Raw genomic sequence first — 23,309 nt, 5'->3', positions numbered from 1 at the left:
TTGCCTGCTGCCCTGGCTGCTCGAAACGCGCCGCTGCATTCAGGGTCGGTGTCGGTGGGGGTGAGTGGCAGGGGTCCTTTCTTCTTTGGTTTTGATACATCCTTCCTTCCGCTGCTCCTTGCAATCAACTGCTAGGAGAAGGAGGGGAGCAGGCAGGAGGGAGAACTGGAGGCTTCCGGAAGCCTCTCTCCTTCCACGCTGTCGCAGTTTGCCTGATAATGACCCTGGAGACTTCCACCTGCCCCCAGCGAAGGACTTGGTTACCGGCCTGAGCCCTTCCAGGCGTCCCCCCGTCCTCACTTCCTCCTCTTCCTGCCCCAGCCCCCAGCCTCCTGCTGCTCCATGTCTCAGGAAGCCAGGCTTGGGGCTCTGTAGCTGTGAGGTCTCCTTCCTTCACTGTGGGTCACCCTCACCCGCAAATGCACAGACTCAAGCAGTCGCATCCCTGGATTCGTTTTTGCATTTGGAAGCGAGCGGGTGGCTTTAAAGATAGCAGGTCGCTTATTCTTCTTTCTGTGGATAAATAATATCCCTGTGCACTGTGGGGAAAGGGCTTCTTCGTGCATATTTTAAAACTAATTTAGAATTGGTTTGTTTTTCGTGTATAGTCGGTCTTGCCCTGGGGTCAGACAACCTAAACCCCAAACGTGGGGCTTCTGCAGGTTTTTTTTTTGGCTGTGCTGGGTCGCTGTTGCAGCACACGTGTTCTTTAGTTGCGGCATGTGGGATCTAGTTCCCTGACTACAGATGGAACCTGAGCCCCTGCACTGGGAGCATGGAGTCTCTGACACTGGAACACCAGGGGAGTTTCTAGAGTTTTTTTTTAACACCAAATTTCTAATGGCCAGTTTTTTGTTTTTTAAACTTTCCAGTTTTTGCCTGCACTGGGTGACACATCCTCTTTGCAGACGAAAAGCAAAGGCTGGTGATGGTCCTGGAGTCTCAGGCGACCTGCACCCCTCTACCTGCAGCTTGTGGCTGGTGGGACACACCCTGGAGCAAAAGCCCTGGTATGCAGAGAAGGTTTGTTGCTTCCCTTTCACTTTTTTATTGGAAGACTTGTTCTGGCGGGAGGCGGGTACACACCTGCAGGGTTGGGGACTCTGACTAGAGCGCAAGCTTCCAATGCTTATGATTTTCGTGGAATCAGCCCCCTCTTTGCAAGTTAATTCCAGAGTCACACCTCTAATCCTGGCCTGTCATCTCGCCGATGTGTGTCCTAAGGGGTCTGGGGCAAGAGCATATAGATGTCCAACATAACCACTACTTCTGCTGGAGAAAAACAACTGCAAGGGCATGTCCCACATAGAGCGGGCATCGCTGCAGTCTGCTCACTGGAGGGACTGATGCCGAGGCTGAAACTCCAGTGCCTTGACCACCTGATGTGAAGAGCTGATTCACTGGAAAAGACCCTGATGCTGGGAAAGATTGAAGGTGGGAGAAGGGGACGACAGAGGACAAAATGGTTGGATGGCATCACTGACTCAGTGGACTTGAGTTTAAGCAAACTCCCGGAGATGGTGAAGGACAGGGGAGCCTGGCGTGCTGCAGTCCATGGGGTCGCAAAGAGTCAGACACGACTGGGCGCCTGGACAACAGCCTAGTTGCAGTCACTAAATCAGCATGGGTCCCTCAGCCAGACCTCATGGGGTGCCAGGTCATGAGTACGTTACAGTTGCAATTAAAGTAAAAAGAGGAAAATCACCCTTACTTCCCAAACATAAATTTATTTATAACGTTATTTATTTATTTATTCATTTGTTTTTGGCTGCGCTTGGTCTTCGTTGCTCTTCGGGACCTTTCTCTGGCTTCAGAGAGCCGGGGCTGCTCTGGTTGCGGTGCACGGGCTTCTCACCGCCGTGGCTTCTCTCGGTGCTGGGCACAGGCTCTAGGGCCCGCGGGCTCAGCCGTGGCAGCTCCTGGGCTCCGGAGCACAGGCTCAGTAGCTGTGGTGCTCAGTTGCTCTGAGACATGTGGGATCTTCCCAGACTAGGGATCAAACCTGTGTCTCCTGCATTGGCAGGTGGATTCTTTACCACTGAGCCACCAGGGAAGCCCTCTGAAACATTTATTTTTAACATGGCAGATAGTTCATAATAATATGAGCTACTAAGGCATGTGGAAGAAGCAAGAAAGGTCATTAGGATTAACCATCTTTGGAAGGTTTAAAGACTTGACACGCATCTCCAGGGCCAGGCTCTTCGTTGCCCACCCCCTTCCCTCTCTGGCGTGGGCCACACTCCTCCCACCTCTTCTGCTGCGTCATGTTGCTTCCCAAGGTCTCCAGTCACACATGTCCCGCTGTGTCCACTGCTTCCTCTGGACCCTGCTGCCAACATCCTTTGCTTGGTCCACCCAGCCCTCCAGTTCCACCTGACAGGCCATAGTCCTTGAACCTTCTGAGTTTGGTCTCTTTTTGAGGTTCTTTTTTAGTGCCCATAAGGAGCTTCCTCAGTGGTACTAGTGGTAAAGAACCTACCTGCCAATGTAGGAGACATAAGAGATGCAGGTTCGATCCCTTGGTCAGCAGGATTCCCTGGAGGAGGGCATGGCAACCCACTCCAGTACTCTTGCCTGGAGAATCCCCATGGACAGAAGAGCCTGGTGGGCTACAGTCCATGGGGTCACAAAGAGTCAGACAAGACTGAAGCAACTGAGCATGCACAGTGCCCGTAAAGCCCTGTGATTCTAGACCAGCAGTCCTCAACCTTTTGGCCACCGGGGATCGGATTCAGGGAAGACAGTTTTTCCATGGGCAGGGTAGGGGTTGGGGGCTGGTTTCGGAATGATCGAGTACATTGCACTTATTGTGCACTTTATTTCTACTACTACTACATCCGCTCCGCCTCAGACCAGCAGGCGTTAGATCCCGGAGTTTGGGCCCCGCCGTTCTGAGGCTCCACTCTTCCAAGCTCACTTCTGCTTGAAGGCAGAAATCAAGTCTAGGAATCCACAGCAAATACACATTTCCATCCAGTGGTAGACGTGAGTGATTTCTCCCCCAACAATGAACATACATTAATTTTGCATTCAAAAATCTTACTGTTATTTTTAGTTTACTTTCAAAATCCAATATCCGAATACACCAAAGTGCTTCTCTTGAGTTTTTTCTTTTTTTCTCTCTTTTTTTTTCTTCTTCTTTTCTTTTTTATACTTCTTTTTATCTCTTGACTTTGCAAACTCTTTCCCCCATTCCACACCCCTGGATTCACTAGGGCAATTTGTCTTTGAATTTGCCACTTGGGTTTTTTTTTTTTTAATCAAAATGGATATGACATACTCATTGTGTCTCTACAGGTCAAACCACAGGACAGTGTGGCCAAGAATTCATTTCTGTGGGTGAATGGAAGGCCCATTTTTCATTTTCTTTGTGTTGGGGACTACTAACTTGATTAAATTTAGACCTTTTCCTGGCTAGGACCTAGTAACCCTCCAGCCATATTACAGTGAATTTTGAGAAACTTGGCCAAACATTGGGCTCTACCAGAATTTTACCTTTTTGGATTTCAGAATAAATAGGCCATCAGCAGAGCTGTGGATAACTTTTGATCACACAGGGAAGCACATTGTCATGGAATTTTTTTTCATATGTTAATATAATGATTTAATAAAGACATTTGGCACCGAAATAAGACTCTCAGAGACCAAGCATTCTGAACAATGAGAGGATTAAGATCAGCCTATAGGGGAATATTAGCCAAAGTGTCTTTTCTGGCTTTGGTAAAACTCTTCCATCTGTTTAGAGATAAATTCATTATCCTTAACTAAAAATCCTCCTGAAATAGATGTGGTGGAAAAAAAAAGTTCAGCCTCTGTTATAAGACTTTCCAAGCAAGCTTAAAATCGCTTAGAGACAAAGAGGCAGGAGGGAAAAGAAAGGGCGGAATCTACAGATAACAACGGCCCGCCTTGGTGGTTTATCTGCAAAACAGCGCAGTTCGCAAAGTCTGGATCCCATTTCTTCGGAACTAAACGTAAATGTAGTGCCTGGAATGCTCCCAAATGAATAAATTCTTCGCTGATAATTTTTAAGTGAAGAAAGATCAACAGGATAGGAGTATGAGGGGGAGCTGTGGGCTGCAGAGTGGGTGTGTGCGTGCATGTATGTGCGTGTGTGAGTGTGTGTACACGCATGCGCCTGTGGGTGGATTGGGGAAAATAGAGGATAAGTGAAAGTACTCAAATTTTCATCGGATGTGCCCATCGGAGTGGGAATCCCCAAAACAAGAAAGGTATGCATTTCTTTGCATTTAGCTGGATATTTGGGAGACTGGTGGGCACATTGTTTTTTTCTTTTTCTTTTGGACATGCTGTGCTGAATTCTGTCTTTCTTGGAAAATGCCAGTAGGTTCATTTCCTCTAAAAAGAGCTCATGCTGACTACTTGCTCTCGTCTGTTCCTGGTCAGTTGTCCTGTCTTATCCTGAGGACAGCAGCCCCACAGACCCAGCCCTCTCTTCCTTAAATCCGCTTCAGATCGTCTCTTTCTTTCTATAGGCTGATTTTCCTCCCTGGATGGTGCCCAAAATGATGCCAGTTTAGGGCAGGTAAGGGAATACACCATGGATCGTTTCTTTCTTTAATTTTCCTCCATCTCAGAAGGTCTGTTTTTAAAATTAATTTGTATTGTTGTAGTAGTTGATTGACAATGTTCTGTTACTTTCTGGGGCTTCCCTGGTGGCTCAGGTGGTAACGAACCTGCCAGCAGTGCAGGTGCAGCAGAGTGGTTCAGCTGTGCGTACGCACACGTCCCCGCTCTTGTGGATTTCCTTTCCATTCAGTCAGCACAGAGCTCGAGTAGTGTTCCACATGCTGCAGTAGGCTCCTGCTGACTCTGTCTTATATATACTAGTGTGTGTGTGTCAGTCCCAGTCCCCCAGTGTATGCCTGCCTCTCCCTTTCCCTTTGGTAATCATAAGCTTGTTTCCTGCCTGTGATTCTTCATTTTGTAGACAAGTTGTCTGCACCACTTTTTGAGATTCCATATACAAGAGATCGGGAGAAGGCGATGGCACCCCACTCCAGTACTCTTGCCTGGAAAATCCCGTGGACGGAGGAGCCCAGTAGGCTGCAGTCCATGGGGTCACTCAGAGTCGGACAGGACTGAGTTACTTCGCTTTCACTTTTCACCTTCATGCATTGGAGAAGGAAATGGCAACCCACTCCAATGTTCTTGCCTGGAGAATCCCAGGGACAGGGGAGCCTGGTGGGCTGCCGTCTATGAGGTCGCACAGTCAGACACGACTGAAGCGACTTAGCAGCAGCAGCAGCAGCATACAAGAGATCTCATACAGCATTTGTCTTTCTCCACCTGACTCACTTCATTCGATATGACAATCTCTAGGCCCGTCCCTGTCACTGCAAGTGGCATGTTTTCCCTCTTTTTATGGCTGAGTAATTTTGTGATGTCTTGCTGAGCACAGTCTGAAACTTCTACAGTGATGGAAAGAGCAAAAATCTATGAGAGACCCGTGTTCACTCTCAGGATTGAGGTTACCAAAGGAGGAACAGTGATTTGTTTACATAAATCTGTCCACCAAGTCTTGAAAAGTCCTGCAAGGAACGCGATTTTTTTGGGGGGCCTGAGGTTCTCCTTTAGCTTCTTTGTTTGAAAAATGAAGGAAAAAGAAACGGCCGTGGAGTCTGCTCTTCCTTCAACCACTGGAAGAAAGGAAGAGTAGAAGAAAAAAGTTAACAAAGAAAGGACACATGTCCCTCCTCTTTCCTTCCCCTCTCCCAATCCATGGGCAAAATCTAATAAAGATGATTAAATTACATGTCTTTTCCTCCCATTGAAATCCACTGCATACTATTCAAATATTAGAACTCAGGAAATAAGGTCCCTCATGAAACCTTAGACGGCAACACAGGGGTCTGAGCTGGAGGTCTGCCTGACTGGGCAGCTCTAATTAAGAAATCACCCTGCTGAGCAGAACTTAATCTAAATAAAATATAAAAAGGAATTCAGAGAAAACCATTACCTCCTCCCCATACACCTCAGGAGAGCTTCCACTCCCCTCAGTCCTAACAACTTTCTCTCCCGGCACTGGGGAGCTCTGTGTTGCTCCGTGTGCTCGTGATACAATCAAGAATAAAAACCCAGCTCTTGAAGAGGAAGCTGGGTCTTGTGCCTGCCTCTTGCTGTTTGGCCAGACCTCCTAGGGGCCACATGCCGACGTAGTTGATGTTATTTTGGTTTGGAGGCGGGATAGGGGATAGGGAAGCGAGTAAAAAATCTGCCTGCAATGCAGGAGACACACAGGAGATGCAGGTTCAACCCCTGGGTCCGAAATATCCCCTGAAGGAGAAAAATGGCAACCCTCTCCAGTATTCTTACCTGGAGAATCCCCATGGACAGAGGAGCCTGGCGGGGCACAGACTGTGGGGTTAGCAAGAGTCGGACATGACTAAATGACTCAGCACAGTACAGTGCTCCTTATAAAAATATCTATGGCTCAAGATGGGAAAATTGGACTTCTTTTTCAAAGGTTGAACGAATGGAGAAGAGGAAAGAAAAAAGAGCAGAGGAAAGAAAAAGTAGTCCGAACACCCAAGCTAGGTACAGAGAAATGATTGAAAAGAAACGTCTTTCCTATCTCTAAGCATGGCTGCGGGATCTCTGTTTTCTCCACATGCCCTGCCACACCAGTATCAGGTTCAGGAATAAAGAACGGAGGATGTAAGGGGAAGTCTGGATATGATGCTTAGAAAACGTATTCTTAAATCGCTGTGGATTCTCATTCTCTATCTTAACTGTTGGTTATCTGAGCACTTAAGTCAACTTTCCGTTACTTTTGTAGACATTACATAACATCTTCTTCCCCTACCCAGTCACCAGCTGTGAGCCAGACTCATCCCAGAATGGGGGTGGGACCAGCTTCAGCTGAATGGCTTTCATGCTGACATTTGAAAGAACAAATTTCCAGCTATTGAACAAACCTAAATTTTCTACAGTTATTATAGAACCATATCGATCTCAAGAAATCTGTGTCTCATTCTCTGTGAGACACAACCGTGATTCATAGGAATGTAAGCTGGTACAAACTTTTCCAGTTTTTAGCATTCATTGTAATAAACAAGGCAGAGTGTTTTGTGGCAGTAACTGTTAACCACCAAAATGATCTCATTTACTCTGGTTCTAGAAATATCTTAACACTTATTAATATTTAATAGTTATTAATAGTTATTTAATAGTTAAATATGCCTCCAACAGCACCAGAACTCGGTAAGTGGTGTTTAAATCTTAATATAAGATGAAGTGCTTGGTTGCAAAAAAAATGATGGCTAAAACTATGTTTGCCCTAAAAGGAAAAATCTGAGTTCAAAGGTGACAACAATTTGCTAGTTACGTTAAGCTTAAACATTCTGATCTGGAAAACGGGGACAATAGCAGTGTCTCATAAGGCTATTCTGAAGGTGGGCTGGGGCCTGGTGGGCTACAGTCCACGGGGCCGCAAAGAGTCCGACACGACTGAAGCCACTGAGCACGCACACGTGCAGGCAGGTTGCTTGTGACAGCCTGAAGTCCAATGTGAGTCAACCAGAGCCTCATTTAACAGCCTGTCTTCTGACCGGTTAAAGACAAGTGGTCCTCCAGTCCACAGAGCCCATCCAGGTAGGGACAGAAAGACACCAGTTCTGGGCTGTGGCCTCCGTGACCATATTTGATGAAAGAGCAGTGAGGATACATCACTCTCATCTGAACAGAACTCAGTTACAAATATGTGATAAATGACTGAAACATCTTCTAGTGGGCCTCTCGACTTCAGGTGTGATCAGGAAGAGCGAAACAGGCGTGCGAGTGGGTGGACGAGTACTGGAGAGGAACCTTCTTCTCTCCCTGAGATTCAGTGTAAGGAGAGCTGCAGTCCAGGGGCCGTTCAAGGCTGATCCTGTCAAGCAGGCCCTTCACCTGACATCTGCAGATCTGGTCCAGTGATACGCACCACGTGGCGTCACTGTCACAGTTGAAAGACATGACGTACACCATGTGATGGGTCCCATGGCTGGTGCGTAGACAGCGTGGACAAACGCTTGACCCAAGCACATACCAGCTTCAGACCTACACTCAGACTCAACCTCCACTATCAGCTCTGTTGAAACAGTGCTACCCAAGAGGGCCAAACCTGCAGAAGGACAAGAGGAACGTTCTTGCAGAGCCAGTCTCCAGCTCATAGAAGGTGGTGAACTAAAACTTCACCATTTGCATCTAAGTGATGGAGGGGAATGCTCCCTGTGGGGCTTTTAAATAACTGTGCTTTGCCCATGGCAGAATTCCCGGTCCTGAAGTTGCTTCCTTTCCTTATAATAACTGTCCACTAGGTAGCTTGTGGCCAGTGGGCTAAGAAACAGGCGGTTGGTGTCAGCCTCTCGAGATGCCAAGTGGAGAAGTTTTTCTCAGGTTTCTGGGTGGGTTTTGCAGCCAACACCCTTGAAAGGAAGCAGAGCCTGCATGCCACAGGCATCTGGGACACAAGGACCTACACAGTATTTTTGAAAAGTTCAGTATCGCTCGCCGATAAAGGGGCATTCAGTGCGGGCGAAGGCACTCCGCGGAGAGGGTGGAGACTGGGCTGCCAGGCGGTCCTAGGACAGCGTTTGCAGCCAGTTTTCTTTATCCACCGTATCTAGAGTTGAGTAGGTGCCAAGATAGCTGAAAGCTTTCGGGGACACCCATAGACACAGATAGGGTGCCTCCCACTCCCCCAACCCCTGTCTTTTCCATGGAACTTAGCAGCAGCGACCAGGGGCGTCATCACAGAGCGTTAATTTTTTCCCTTGCCTGGTTTCCCACATTCTGTGACCACTACGGAGCATGCCAGGGAAAATATTGAGAGCCTAGGTAAACGAAGGGGAACCCAACATTCACCAGTCTGGCCTTAAAATAGCCGGCAGAACGCCCCCATCCTGGAGAATACACAGGCAGTGACTGTTAACCAGTGGGCCCGGAGCACCCGCCCACCCCACCCCACCAGCTCGCCGCGATGCCCGTGAAAGCCTATCTCAGAGACAGGATAAAGAATAAGCCTTTGCTGCCGGGTTGCCTTTGCCCCCAGCCCACACTTTTGGTGAATATTAATGAACGTGCAGTGACCTGACTGATGCAAAGCCATGCGCGCCACTGGGCCGGATGGGGACCTTGGGATGGGGTAGGGGGTTGGACAGAGCAGTCAGGCAGAGACAAGGGTGTTCCTGGAGGAGAGTGGAGGCTTGAGGAGCTGCAGAACGCTCCCCAGGGCTGGGCACCCCAAGCAGAAAGAAAAAATTGCCTCCGTATTGACTATTGGATGCGCCGGGCCACAGCTCTAGAACTTGACTGCTGTGTCGTAAGGCTGTGGATCATGGATAGAGTTTGTGAGGTGGAGAGGAACTCAACAGGAAGAATGTAGATAAAGAGCACAGAGATGGGGAGGAGGGAATCTGGGGGTGAGGATAAGGAAGAGTGCAGAGTATATGCTGTGTCAGCATAATAATTTCTAAGTGCTTTACATATAAAGTTGCCAGATTTAGCAAATGAAAAATGCAAGATATCCAGTTAAATTTGAATTTCAGATCAGTAACAAATACATGTTTTAGGATAATGTCCCCTGACATGTTTGCACAGAATTATATTTTTTTAATCATTTTTATTGGAAATATAACCAGCTAAATTTGAGTTTTAGATAAACAAAGGATAGGTTTTGTTATAAATATGTCTCATGCAACATTTGAGAGAGAATTACACTAAAAAGACTGGTGTTTATCTGGAACTCAAATGTAACTGGGTGTCCTGTGTTTTAGCAGCAACCCTACGGCCGTCCAGGTGTTGCTGCCTCAACCAGAATAAAAACCCTCGAGGGCAGAGACGGTTTCTGCCAGGTTCTTCCTGCAGAATCTAATGTTGCCCATTCCACGCACTATTCTGCCACAGAACACGGTCCTGAAAGGCATAATCACTGGGGTACGTGTGCATGGCTTATCATGAGCCGTGCGATCTCAGGCAAGTAACTTAACCACCGTTTCCTCGATGGTCTTGCCTTCTAAACGGGAAAAACGATAGCTGCCTGCCTTAGAGAGTTGTTACAAGGAAACAGTATGGTTAAAGTACTAACTCTATTCTAGGCTCATGGAAAGTACTCAGTGAATGTTAGCTATTGTTATCACTATTATTATTATTGTGTGCTTGTGTGTGCTCAGTTGCTTCAGTCGTGTCTGACTCTTTGTGACCTTATGGACTGTAGCCCGCCAGGCTCCTCTGTCAATGCGATTTTCTTCCAGGGAATCTTCCCAACCCAGGAAGTGAACATGCATCCCCTGCATTGCAGGCAGATTCTTTACTGCTAACCATGGAGGAAGCCCCAGGCTGAGCTCTAGACTCATTAAATTTTCTCACAGACCAGGTTGCATTGAAATAATTGGATTTCTAAACATTTTATTCCCCTGTTTTGGTATGATTTAAGGAGATTTGCAGAAACATTGAATGCTTCACCAACTTAAAAATATTTCCTCCACCAACTTGAAATTCCCTCCAGTGAATCATTTTGATTATATCTTCCTGCTGCTGCTGCTGCTAAATTGCTTCAGTTGTGTCCAACTCTGCAACCCCATACATGGCAGCCCACCAGGCTCCCCCCAGAAGAGCATAAATTGGTTCACTATCTTTGGAAGGTAATTTGGCAACAGCATGAAAAATTACAAATCACATTCTCTTTAAGTAGCAATTCAATTTTCAGGATTTTATCCTGCAGGAATATTTGAACATGAACCAGGTTATTTATTCCAGCATTGTTATGAGACCAAAATATTAAAGTGACCTAAATGCCCATCACAAGGGCATTAGTTAAATCTGTTATGCTATTAATGTGTGTGGGTGTTCAGTCTTTGTGTCTGACTCTTTGTGACCCCATGGACTGTAGCTGGCCAGGCTCCTCTGTCCATGTGATTTTTCCAAGCAAGAATACTGGAGTTGCCAGAGTTCCCTACTTCAGGGGATCTTCCTGACCCAGGGGTCGAACTCGAGTCTCCTGAATCTCCTGTATTGCAGGCGAATTCTTTACCCCTGAGCCACCTGATATGTTATTAATACATTGATAGAATAAATGCAAATTAATAAAGAATGTGGACACTTTCAATACCGACATAGAACTCTCTAAAATATGTTTTTTAAAAAGGACAAGGCACAAGAAAGCCTGTAAAATATCATGCCATAGTGTTAAAAATTAGAGGGGCTTCAAGGAGGTACCTGTGGAGTATGGGTTGAATTCAATGCCATTCTTCCAAAGAGTCATAGTACAGAAGGGAGAGGAGTCACTTTACAGGGTCAAGACCTGGCAAGCACTGCAAGTTCACACCATCAGCGGTCAGTCTTGGGGAGAGTATGTCCCTGTGATGGAATGATGAGAACAGACTTCATCTCTTTGGTCGTCCTCCCGAAAACCCATAACCCGGGCAAGCCATGACAAAAATATTAACCCAACTCAAAATGAGGGACATTTTACAAAATATTTGACCTCTTCCAAGCTGTCAAAGTCATCAAAAGAAGGTAAGTCTGAGAAACTATCACAGGCGAGAGGAAGCTGAGGAGATACAACAGTTAAAGACGAGGTGGTATCCTGGGTGAGATCCAGGAACAGAGAGGACATTGGGGTGAAACCAGTCAAGTCTGACAGGCTATGGGTTTTGGTTATTAACCACGTGCTGACGTTGCTTCCTTGGCGGTGACGAGCGTACTCCAGGAATTTGAAGTTAACAAAAGAGAAAATGCGTGGTGGCCTATGGAGGGGCCCTGTGATAGCTTCACAAACCCCGTTTAAAGTTTCTAAAATAAAACACGTAAAAATGTAAAGGGGTTAGAGAGCACATTGGACTGGCCAAAAAGTTCATTCGGGTTTCTCCATCCAATGTAAAGGAAAAATCCACCGAACTTTTTGCCAGCGCGATCCAATGGCTTCCACGCCCATGGAACATTAGGCCCCAAACTGATGGTTTCCGTTGCCTCTGTAACTAAGAAGGATCCGAGTTATTGGAGGGGAAGATTTCACTGTATGCACTTTTTAAAAAAATCTTTTTACCTATATTGGAGTATGGTCGATAACAATGTTGTGAGAGGTTCAGGTGCACAGCAAAGTGATTCAATTATACATGTACTATTCCTTTCCATATCTTTTCCCATTTAGCTTGTTACACAATATTTATGTACAGTTTAATATTTTAAATTAAAAATTGTAAATTTACTACCATTTAAAAATACTACAATTGACATTTTACAAAAATAAAACAGGATTTTTAATCCAAGTTGTTTCTAAAAGATGCATTAGTTTTGAGTTGCATTTTTTTTTTTTTTTTTTAGTAACCCATCAAATCAGATTCGGAGAAGGCAATGGCACCCCACTCCAGTACTCTTACCTAGAAAATCCCATGGACGGAGGAGCCTGGTAGGCTGCAGTCCATGGGGTTGCTGAGGGTTGGACACGACTGAGTGACTTCACTTTCACTTTTCACTTTCATGCATTAGAGAAGGAAATGGCAACCCACTCCAGTGTTCTTGCCTGGAGAATCCCAGGGACGGGGGAGCCTGATGGGCTGCCGTCTATGGGGTTGCACAGAGTCGGAAATGACTGAAGTGACTTAGCAGCAGCAGCAGCAGCAGCAAATCAGATTCCATAATGCAGCAGATCAGCTCCCAAAGAAGTAATTAACTTGGATTAATTTTTCATATTAAGAAGCGGTTGGCCCCAAAGTACAAGGCTTCAAGGACAATGGTACTGGGAATATACAAAGGGAAAGAAAGCCTTTGATAATGGTCTGAATGCATGGTTTTGCCCAAGGACACTCTGAGCACCCAGGTGACGTGATGAAGGTACATGGTACCCAAGGAGGGACGGGAAACAGAGAAAATGCCCGGAGAGGGGGCTGGATGCCCCAGAGACCGACTCGGCTGACGTGACACACTCATGAGAGTCTCTCTCCACCTGCTGCCCAGCAGCCTCGACCCTGTATCATCCCAGTTCCACAACAAGCCTTTCTGTGCTTTGACCCTTAAGCCAGAGAAATGTACTAAACCATCAGACTTCTGCAGGGCACTCCAGACCACAGGAGAGCTGACTCTGGAGTCCTCCCTTCCTGCCCTGACCCATCACCCTTCTGTTTCAGCCACTGCTTAGCAAAAAAATCAGTTGGGAGGTGACAATGAAGTGAATTCAAACCTGACTCCAGGAAGAGAAACCAAGCCCTTCAGGCAGAGTCGCAAGCTGGAGAGAAAGGACACAGGATTAGCCGGTCACTGAGCCGGCCGGGGGCCAGGAGCCGGGACACCCAGCAGGAGAGGCAGGGAGACGGCTAATCATTGACGGTGACACACTGAGCCAGCCCCGGGGCTGCAGTTTGGTTGATCGCAAAGTCAGAACAGAGCCACCGGAGACGGGGAAGGTGCTGTCGCTTTCACTGTGTCTTTCCACACGTATTGTAATTTTTTTTTTTCAATTTGGAAATGCTCGTGGGGAGCCGGAAAAGGTAGGCTGGAGAACTCCCGGGGTCTGAGAGAGGAGAAACTGTGTCCTTGCCCGGCTCTCAGTCTGATTCAGATCAAGCAGCTCCCCAAGGGCATCCCGCATCAAAGCCACCAGCTAGGTTACCTTGTCCTGCCGCCGCCGTGGAAACTTCCCCACCGCCTCTCGTTTTCACTGCACTTCAACGCCAGCAGCGTGCAGCCCTGCCAGGTTACACTAGCAACGTCCTCTCCCCACCAGCCACACCAGCTTCCTCGGTCCTAAACCCAGCAGCTGCCGAACAGGGAGCAGACGGGGAGAGATGAAAACACCCCCGAAAGTGGGTAACTGGGAAACCCAGGGCAGAGAGGCAGAGGAGCGTTAAAATCCTCTGCACTTGGGATTGACCCATGCACTCTGTTGACACTATGTGTAAGATAGATAGCTAATGAGGACATCCTGTACAGGGCAGGGAACTCCACCCGAAGTTCCGTGGTAACCTGAGCAGGGAGGTAGCCCAAGCCCGCCAGGCTCCTCTGTCCATGGGATTCTCTAGGCAAGAGTCCTGGAGTGGGTTGCCATTTCCTCCTCCAGGGGCTCATCCCAAGACAGGGATCGAACCCAGGTCTCCTGCAATGCAGGCAGATTCTTTACTGTCTGAGCCCCCAGGGCAGTCCATGTCATGTGAACTTGTATGGTTGTGAAGGACTGGGAAACCTGGCGTGCTGCAGTCCATGGAGTCACAAAGAGATACAACTTAGCAACTAAATAGTGACAACAAGAAATGGTTGATTAATTTTGCTGTACAGCAGAAAGTAACCCAAGGTTGTAAAGCAGCTATACTCCAATACAGATTAATTTAAAGCAAACCTCCATGCTTCTCCCAGCTGATACGTGGGCAGCCTGCTTCTGCAATGCCCAGCCGTCCTGTGGAAATTCACAAAACAAGTGGCAAATGCAAGATGTTTGACGGGACCGTGTGCCCGGTTTCGGGGAGAAGATGGGACATTCCCGCACACTGTGAAAGATGTTCTGGGAGATTTACCTGCCCTTGGGTCTCATAACCCTTGGCTTGTTGTTCTGAACTCTAGGCGTGAGTATTTACTTAGTACTTACTTTCTAAATTATTAGGAGTACTCTCATCACAATATTTAAATAACATTTGCTACATCAGAGGGCATGTCCTCGTTGAAGAATAGCCTTGTAGATTATTTTAACTCATAGAGCTGACAACTTGACATTAAGGGTAAGCATGTTTGCCATCCCCCCTTACACACACACACACACACACACACCCTCTCCTCTCTTCCAGCAAGCCTTGCACTTGCTCCTGAGGTCTCCCCAAAGGGCATGGGATCTGCTGACCGCCAAAACAGCTGCTGTTCAAAAGGCTCAGCTGCTGAACTCTTTCCCTTTGGTTTGGCCAAAGCCTACTGCCCGAGTCTCAGGTTCCTTCGAGATGGCTCCGGGCAAATGCCTGGCGGGTCGTTCACCGCAGACCTTCTGCACCCTGTCCTCTGACCTATCTCATGGAATAGTGCAGAAGCACAGTTCCTCTATTGTTCTCGACTCGGGGATTGAGGAAAGGGGGAACATGCATGCACACAAAACCTCCCTCGAAAAGATTAGTGTAATTATTAGCCAAGAGCGATGGTTATAAGCCATTCTGCTCTCAAATTCTCCCCAGCACCAGGTCACCTCAGAGGCTCTTAAAGCCCCAAACACGAGACAGTGTGTTCTGCATTTTGCCACGTAGTTCTAGAAGGCGACGGGCCAGTGCTTAATGCTGCCCTCACCCACAAGGCTAATAAGCAGAGGAAGTAAACAGTGAACAATGCATGTGTCTGAGCCCTGGGTCCCCACGCCCCCGTAAGTCTGTTAGAGGCAGATGTCTGGGGCCAGACGTCACTGGCAATTGATTTGCCCAATTTGGGCAAAATGCTTACTACAACCCTGCTGTAGATTACAGCTCAGCTCATGGGTGGTGCTCAATAGTGTGCTATCTCCCCCTGCAACTTTTTTTTTTTGGCTGCTCGCTACAGCATGTAGGGTCTTAGTTTCCTGACCAGGGATCAAACCCATGGCTCCTGCAGTGGAAGTGTGAAGTCTTAACCACTGGACCACCAGGAAATCCCACTCCCCCTTGCACCTTATGTGAATAACAACCATTGACCACTGTGCTATCACTCTGCTGGCCCATCCAGTCTCCTTTCAAGAGTTAGGGATATGTTTCAGGAGGGAAATTAAATTGTTCCCAAACTTGGTACCCACATCCTTATACTGCAGACATATTTCAAACCTGTAATCACAGAGAAAATGAAGTCTTTAATTTTATCCCCCTCAATATATATTGATTACATAGATGATTAGGAGAGACATACAAAGAAAGTTTGGAGGATAGAAAGATTTGTGATATGTACGTGGCGGTGGTTTAATTGCTTGGTCGTGTCCTCCTAACGCGACCCCATGGACTGTAGCTGGAGAAGAAAATGGCAGCCCACTCCAGTACTCTTGCCTGGAGAATCCCAGGGACAGAGGAGCCTGGTGGGCTGCTGTCTATGGGGTTGCACAGAGTTGGATACGACTGAAGCGACTTAGCAGCAGCAGCATGGACTGTAGCCCATCAGGTTCCTCTGTCCATGGGATTTTCCAGACAGGAATACCGGAGTGGGTTGCCATACCCTGCTCCAGGGGATCTTCCCGACCCAGTGATCGAACCCGAATCTCCTGCTTTGCAGGTGGTCTCCTGCATTACCTAATACCAATTGACTGATTAACTACATTTAAGTTACTGATAAATGAGACATTGAAAGAATTTGCCCGTTGAGTCCAGACTGCTGGTACAATAACTCTGTGAATATTCTACCCAAAAGAGTGCCTCCGTGTGTAAATAAATATAGAGGTGACCATTACCTACAGCCCAGGATACAATTCCATCATTCCTTTATTCTTCAAATGTTACTGATTCCCTACCATATTAAGCAGGTTTCTCTTAGAGCAGCCATGTTAAAAATCCTGTTGTTTCCAGAGGAATCAGTACTGTCTGGAAAACACAGGCCTGGGAAAGAAACTCTCAATGCAGAGCAAAAAAAGAGGACATTTTCTATGTGATGCCAAATTGAGAGAGCTTTCAGGCATCTATGGTTCATTGCTGAGAAAACGTACAGATGTTAAACTTTGCACATGTCTATGAAATACATTTACAAAGTGTTAACTATAACCCCGTTCCTACGAATCCACGTCTTTACAGGCTTCAGCCTCATTTCTCACGCAGAAGGCTATCAGACAAGCTTCTGTTGAAAGAAATAGAGTCTGGATATAAATGACCAAGTCACAATGATTATTTTATATTGCATGTTATCTACATGCACACATCCGGACAGAACAAGCAGTATACCACTGCTCGCATGTAACTTTGTAACATTCATAGTGTGTGCTAACACACACACACACACACACACACACACACACAACACACACACACACGAGTCTTCCCCATATGGGAAATCTAATGTTTTAGTTAAACTCCAGAAAGCCTTTTTTGTAAAATTGGAATGCAACTGAAATTCTAGCTGAATTGGCTTCGCAAAATGGAGGTTAAAAATAATTAATAATAATAAACAGGTCATTTGGAAAGTACCTAAAATCCTGAGGCTAAAGGCATAAACATAAAAGAGCCTAATCGTATAGAATGTATACACACCACTCTTGAGAATTATTCATTGACGACAAGACAGATGGGAAGATACAGCTGCTAAAACAATTTTCTCCTTAGGATGCCTAGAACCAAGCACCTCATGTTATTACACTGACCATAAGCAGGATGGGCATTTTCGAGGCCTCGTAAAGGGAGTATCTGAAGCATGTCCATCACATTCAGTGGGGCCCGTCCACCCACAAACAGGCACAAACTCATCCAAACCTGATACTCCGCTCTGCAGAACTGGTATCATTTCATTCTGCTTTATTACTAGATCGAGTTCTCAGGAATGGTGAGGATGACCCACAGAAGGAGAACAAACAGCAGAGCAAAGCACAGCTTGGCTCCGATGAGGCACAGAGCTGTTTGTCCACCAAGAGGTCCGGTCTGTAGGGGCCCAGGGCACCAGCATCTGCATGTGGATGGACTCTCCAGAAAGGATGCTCCCTGAGTACCACTCATGGGCAGAAACCAGATCCACAGCTGGTGCCTGCTGCTCACGCGTGCCTGAGCTACGTCTCTTTGAAACCAGACAGGGCCGAGGGCTCCCTTGTTCACTTCTGGTGAATCTTGCAAATTCAGAGCAAGGGAGGGTTACAGACAAGGTGATGGTAGGAGGCAGAGGCCCAGCAGGGACCCAAGGCAAGAAAGCTTTCTTGCCAGGAGGAGAACCCTGTTATGTGTGCACACAGCCATTGCTCATTATCTCCCCAAATCCAACGAGCCCACCCCGCTCGTTCATGCACATCAAGGCAATTCCTTCGCAGGGTTTGGCCTGCCTCTCCCATAACAGCCAGCCAGACAGGGCGCTGCTGTGAGGCTGCGGTCACCACCAGTATCTAGACCGTGGCCAAAGGAATAGAAATAAGAATCACCACCTAATGGTCTGTCTGAGGAGAGGGAAAACAAGTCCCGTGCGGCTGACACAGCTCTAAAACCCAGGCAGCTACTCACCTAGATCTGGCAAGAGGATTGACCAAAAACATTAGGTTCAACGTCCAGACTCAGAAGGAGCAAAATCCAAGGGGATCTAACTCGGCCATGCTCTGCCCTGTCCCTCGGTCTAGCCGACCCAGGACACGACCCCGATGAACGCAGCCTGGTCGTGGAGAGGGAGCCGGGGGTCCCACCTAGGCCTGCTTCTCCTCCTCAGGTCCGAGCCGCAAGCCCCAGCGTCGGTGTGCCGAACGCCCGCTCCCGACATTGAATGAGCCCACAGAATACCTCGATCTGATCTTTTATAGTGCTTTGTTTATTACCTGTGTGCCCTTATTTCATAAGGGAACTGAGAAAGAGAGAGAGAGAGCTCACAGCAATGATGAAGATGACTATTCGCGGCGATCCAAAGACAGCGTTTCTTAAGCTTCATTCATACAGCAAATGTGCCCAAACAACCTAGCAATTGTTCTCTCAAATGTCACCTTTCTGTAAGGGCCACTGTGCCGATAAACCTCGGCTCTCTCGGGTGTTTTTTTTTTTTTGCTCCCCTGGTGTGCCCCCCTCCCCCAAATAGCTGTGTTATCCTCCAATATCTCCGCAGAAATGGAACCGACAAGAAAAGCTTTTCTTCTTCTTCCAGCCAACAACCCCCCCACCCCCACCCTCATCCGTTTTTTCTTTCTTCTGCAGCTTGAACAATTTGGCTCTGTTCTGGGTGCATTCCTGTGGCCCATTCTCTTCCAGTCCCCCGTGTGGGACCCGGGACGGTGGACCCAGAGAACACAGGCTCACATTCAGCCCTGGCACGGTGTTGCTGGGGGGGTGGCGGGGGGAGGCAGAAAAACGAACCGAATATACCTAGGAAGGTTGCGCCACCAACTTAATACCTGGGCAGAGAGACAAAGGCTCTTTAGAAAAAGCCCCGGGCGGCAGGGTGACCCCCTCCCCCTCCCTCCAGGACTTCAAAAGATAACAGGGGCTGAAAATAAAGCCCTGGCGTAATGAAAGTTTTCCAAGCCATTTCAGGAGTTATTACCAGTGATGACAGAGGACTCACTGCCCCCTGTTTTGGATGAAGCGCCTCTTCTCCTGTGTGATGAGAGCCTGTCTCTCGGCGTGTGTGAGTGTGCGCGTGAGTGTATGTGCCTTCATCCCTGAGCAGAATGACCAGAGTGCTCGGCTCCTTACACAAGTGGAGGTGCCACTGTGCCTTGGAAAGTCCCTGATTCGAAGGGAATCCACAAAATGAGGAAGCCCTCTCAGCATGATCCCTGTTCTCTTCTAAACGGAGGGGAAGTAATTTTGTGTGTGTGTAATTTTTCTCCCTATGTTTATTTCCGGTTGGGATCCAGAATTTGCACTTGCCCATGGAAGAGTGCAAGTCTTCCGGATACGTTCTGAGGATAAAAAGGAAGGGGGTTCGTGCAGTTTAAACAAATCACAAGGTGTTCAGAGGACCGCTCCTCTAAATGGGAAGGTGCCCTGCTTGGAATAGTCAGACTTCAAAGGCCAACTTAAAGACAATGCCTCATGGTTGTTAGCTCCAGGGCCTTACCCAAAGTTCTCCTTTGAGAGAATAAATTTTTAGCCAGAAGCCTGGAGACCAAAGAGAAAAAGCCAAGCCTACAACGTAACTGGAAAATAGTGGGATAAATAAGCACGTCAAACAGGATTTTTCTATCTGTAATTCGAAAAAATCATTGCCCATAAAAAAGAATGGAATCATGTCATTTGCAATAACATGGGTGGATCTAGAGATGATCACACTAAGTGAAGTAAATCAGACAAGATACCATTTACATGTTGAATCTAAAAAGATGATACAAATGAACGTGTTTACAAAACAGAAACAGACTCATAAAACAAATTTATGGTTACCAAAGGGGAAGGGAGTTTGGAATTAACAGATGCATATGAGGTAGATAATCAACAAGGACCTACTATATAGCACAGGGACCTCTACTCAGTATTCTGTGATAACCTACATGGAAAAAGGCTTTTCTTGCTCAGTCACTAAGTCGTGTCTGACTCTGCGACCCCATGGCCTGCAGCACTCCAGGCTTCCCTGTCCTTCACTATCTCCCTGAGTTCAGTCAAACTCATGTCCATCGAGTCAGTGATGCCATCCAACCATCTCATCCTCTGTCGTCCCCTTCTCCTCCTGCCTTCAATCTTTCCCAGCATCAGGGTCTTTTCCAACGAGTCAGTTCTTCGCATCAGGTGGCCAAAGTACTGGAGCTTCAGCTTCAGCATCAGTCCTTCCAATGAATATCCAGGGTTGATTTCCTTTGGGATTGACTGGTTCAATATCCTTGTAGTCATGTATATGTATATCTGAACCCCTTTGCTCTACACTAACACGACATTGTAAATTAACTATTCCCCAATATAAATAAAAAATAAGAAGAATTTTTAGAAGTACACACTTGGAAAATGGCTCTAAATCACTCCTCTGTGTATTTGCTTTTTCAAGAAGACTGTAAACTCCATGAGAACAGGACCGTACATCTGAATCCCTAGCATCTAGTACATTTAAGTAATGCTTTTGGAATATTGAAAAATTCCAGATTCACAAGGAAGAGAAAAACACGCAGTCACATGCAGGAGCCAGCCGATACCCACTCATGGGGACCAACTGTTCAATCTGTGTGAGTCCCGTAAGTCGGTTGTTGAACATGAAATTGAAAGTCACTCAGTCGTGTCCAGCTCTTTGTGACCCCATTAACCATACAGTCCATGGAATTCTCCAGGCCATGGGATTTTCCAGGGAATACTAGAGTGGGTTGTCATTTCCTTTCTCCAGGGGATCTTCCCAACCCAGGTCTCCCGCATTACAGGCAGATTCTTTAACAGCTGAGCCACAAGGGAAGCCCAAGAATACTGGAGTGGGTAGCCTATCCCTTCTCCAGGGGATCTTCCTGACCCAGGAATTGAACCAGGGTCTCCCACGTTGCAGGCAGATTCTTTACCAATGGAGCTATCAGGGAAGCCCTTGTTAAACGTAGCTGCTATTAAAAGTCAAATTCTACAGACTTACAATTAAATAAGTTACATCAAAAACAAAAGCGAATAAGCTCACCACTCCTTACTACCTGGCCGTGTTTCTCCTTCGTCTGTATCCTTGAGGTTATCTATATCTCTTGTATCCATATTGGAGTTTCCCTGGTGGCTCAGTGGTAAAGAATCCATCTGCCAAAGCAGGAGACACAGGTTCGATCCCTGGGTTGGGAAGACCCCTGGAGAAGGAAATGACAACCCACTCCAGTATTCCCTGGAAAATCCCATGGACAGAGGAGTCTGGTGGGCTACAGTCCATGGGGTCGCGAAGCATCAGACATGAGTTAGCCACTGAACAAAAACAGCATGTTCATATGGTGGAAATGCTGTCCAGTGGCTGATTGCTACACATCTATCTCTGACTCTGTGTTCAGTGATATCACATTTTTAGCTGAGTTAGCCATGGTAGGAACTTGAACACCATGGAAATCTAAAAATACTACAAATCAGCTTTGTGATTGTATAGACTTAAAAGTAATGAAGGAAAGGTTAATAATGCATATCAAATGTAAAAATATATCACACCTTTAGTTATTCCTTTATGAGTAGCCAACAAATATGTACCAAGGATATGTTCTTCTCAAAAAACCATCTTCTGAGCCCATGAAGTAATCACATTATTGACTAAGAAGTGAGCTTCCAAAATATATCTTCTTTCAACTTATTCCTTAATAAAAATTAAAATATCGACCAGTGTTCCTATTGGAATTATACTCCTTTGCCAGCTGCAAAAGAGAACTTAGTGAAATGTTTTTCAAGAGTCAATTAGTTATGTGGAATTTACGATGAAGGGTATTTCATATTTTATAAGTATTTGCAAATTGTATGTTGTACCTCCCTTATATGAATAAGAATTATAATCAACATATGTATTTATAAACATGAATATATTTTCTTGAGAGAGCTGGTGCTTAAACAACCAGTACATTACTATCCAATAGCATACCTCCATGTAAGGGGGTAATTTAAATGACGTGTGTTCATGTAGGACTCTCTGTGGCCCTACAGGCTGTAACCCACAAGGATCCTCTGTCCATAGGACAGGACAGAATACTGGAGAGAGTTGCCACTTCCTACTCCAGGGGATCTTCCAGACCCAGGGATCAAACCCATGTCTCCTGCATTGCAGGCTGATTCTCTACCTCTGACCCATTAGGGAAGCTTTTATGACATATGGGATGATAAGGAATCAATTTAAGTGAGTATGTGTATGTCTGCATACATATCTGTTAACTTTGGTTTAATGGAGGCAGATGGAAAAAAAGTGAAAGAAAACTACAGCTAGAAAAATGACCCAGTACGAGTTACTGCTGCTACCCTACGCTTTCACTGGGGCCACCAAGAGCAAGGCTCGTTGAGGACAAAGGGCGCAAGAGCCCACTCTTAGCATTGTCAGACCTCTGGGGAGTGTCTTATGGTTTCCACAAGGACTTTGGCACAGACGGGTCATGGGAGCCTCATAAGGGCTTTGTGAAAAAGGAGAGACAGAGGGCGCCCACCTAGCGGAGGAGCGTGTCAAGGCTCAGAAGGTATATGTAGTTCGCATACGTCACGCAACTGCGGGTGGCTAAGATGTGACCCTAAGAACACAGGTCTTCTGATGCCCAGCTCAGAGTTCCTCAGCCACTTTGGAGCAGCTCCGCCGCAAAGCTACGTCCCTCTTGAAGGCGAGTGTCAGCAACCAGGCAGTGCAGCAGGAAGGGAAGGCACTTAGGAATCTGGAAATCCTGCTGTCGACTCAGCCACACCTCGTGTCTGCATCTCCTCAGACAAGAAACTGAGATCTCAGAGTCCAGCTTTGGATCTGCCCGTCAGCCCACGTAGAGCGGCCGCCGCTCCCCAGGGTCAGCAACCTCTGACCGGAGAATCTACCCGGCCCAGGAGACAGGTGGCTGCAGAGTCCAGGTCCTACAGCACCAAGCATCAGAGCTCTGGTTTTCACTTTTTTTTTTTTTAATCGCAGACCCCTTTATTTTTTATTTTCAAGCAAAAACCTATCTGAAATAGAAAAATATAATTCCAACCCAAAAGCAAGCTTCTATAGGGATAGCGTGCCACTTAATGGTTAGAACAGCTGTCTGCTCACAGAGACTCTGAAACCAACATCCTAGTCTCCTCAAAGAGCTTTTTGAAAAACTCCACCCTAAC

The 23,309-nt window shown here is 46.8% G+C and overlaps 1 long non-coding RNA gene across 1 annotated transcript; it reads right to left on the bottom strand.

Annotated features, from left to right (window-relative positions):
- Window positions 1–1,725: 1,725 nt before the first annotated feature.
- LOC139177660 (uncharacterized) lies at window positions 1,726–18,615 on the bottom strand. Its single transcript, XR_011562199.1, has 2 exons — window positions 18,120–18,615; window positions 1,726–5,660 (listed from the first exon to the last, which is right to left on the bottom strand). It is a non-coding gene; the product is annotated as an uncharacterized lncRNA (long non-coding RNA).
- Window positions 18,616–23,309: the final 4,694 nt, after the last annotated feature.

This window comes from Bos indicus, chromosome 19, assembly GCF_029378745.1.
Source record: "Bos indicus isolate NIAB-ARS_2022 breed Sahiwal x Tharparkar chromosome 19, NIAB-ARS_B.indTharparkar_mat_pri_1.0, whole genome shotgun sequence".
NCBI classification, from domain to species: Eukaryota; Metazoa; Chordata; class Mammalia; order Artiodactyla; family Bovidae; genus Bos; species Bos indicus.
Note: the sequence above shows the minus strand (reverse complement) of the source record. Positions and strands in the feature narration are given on the sequence as shown.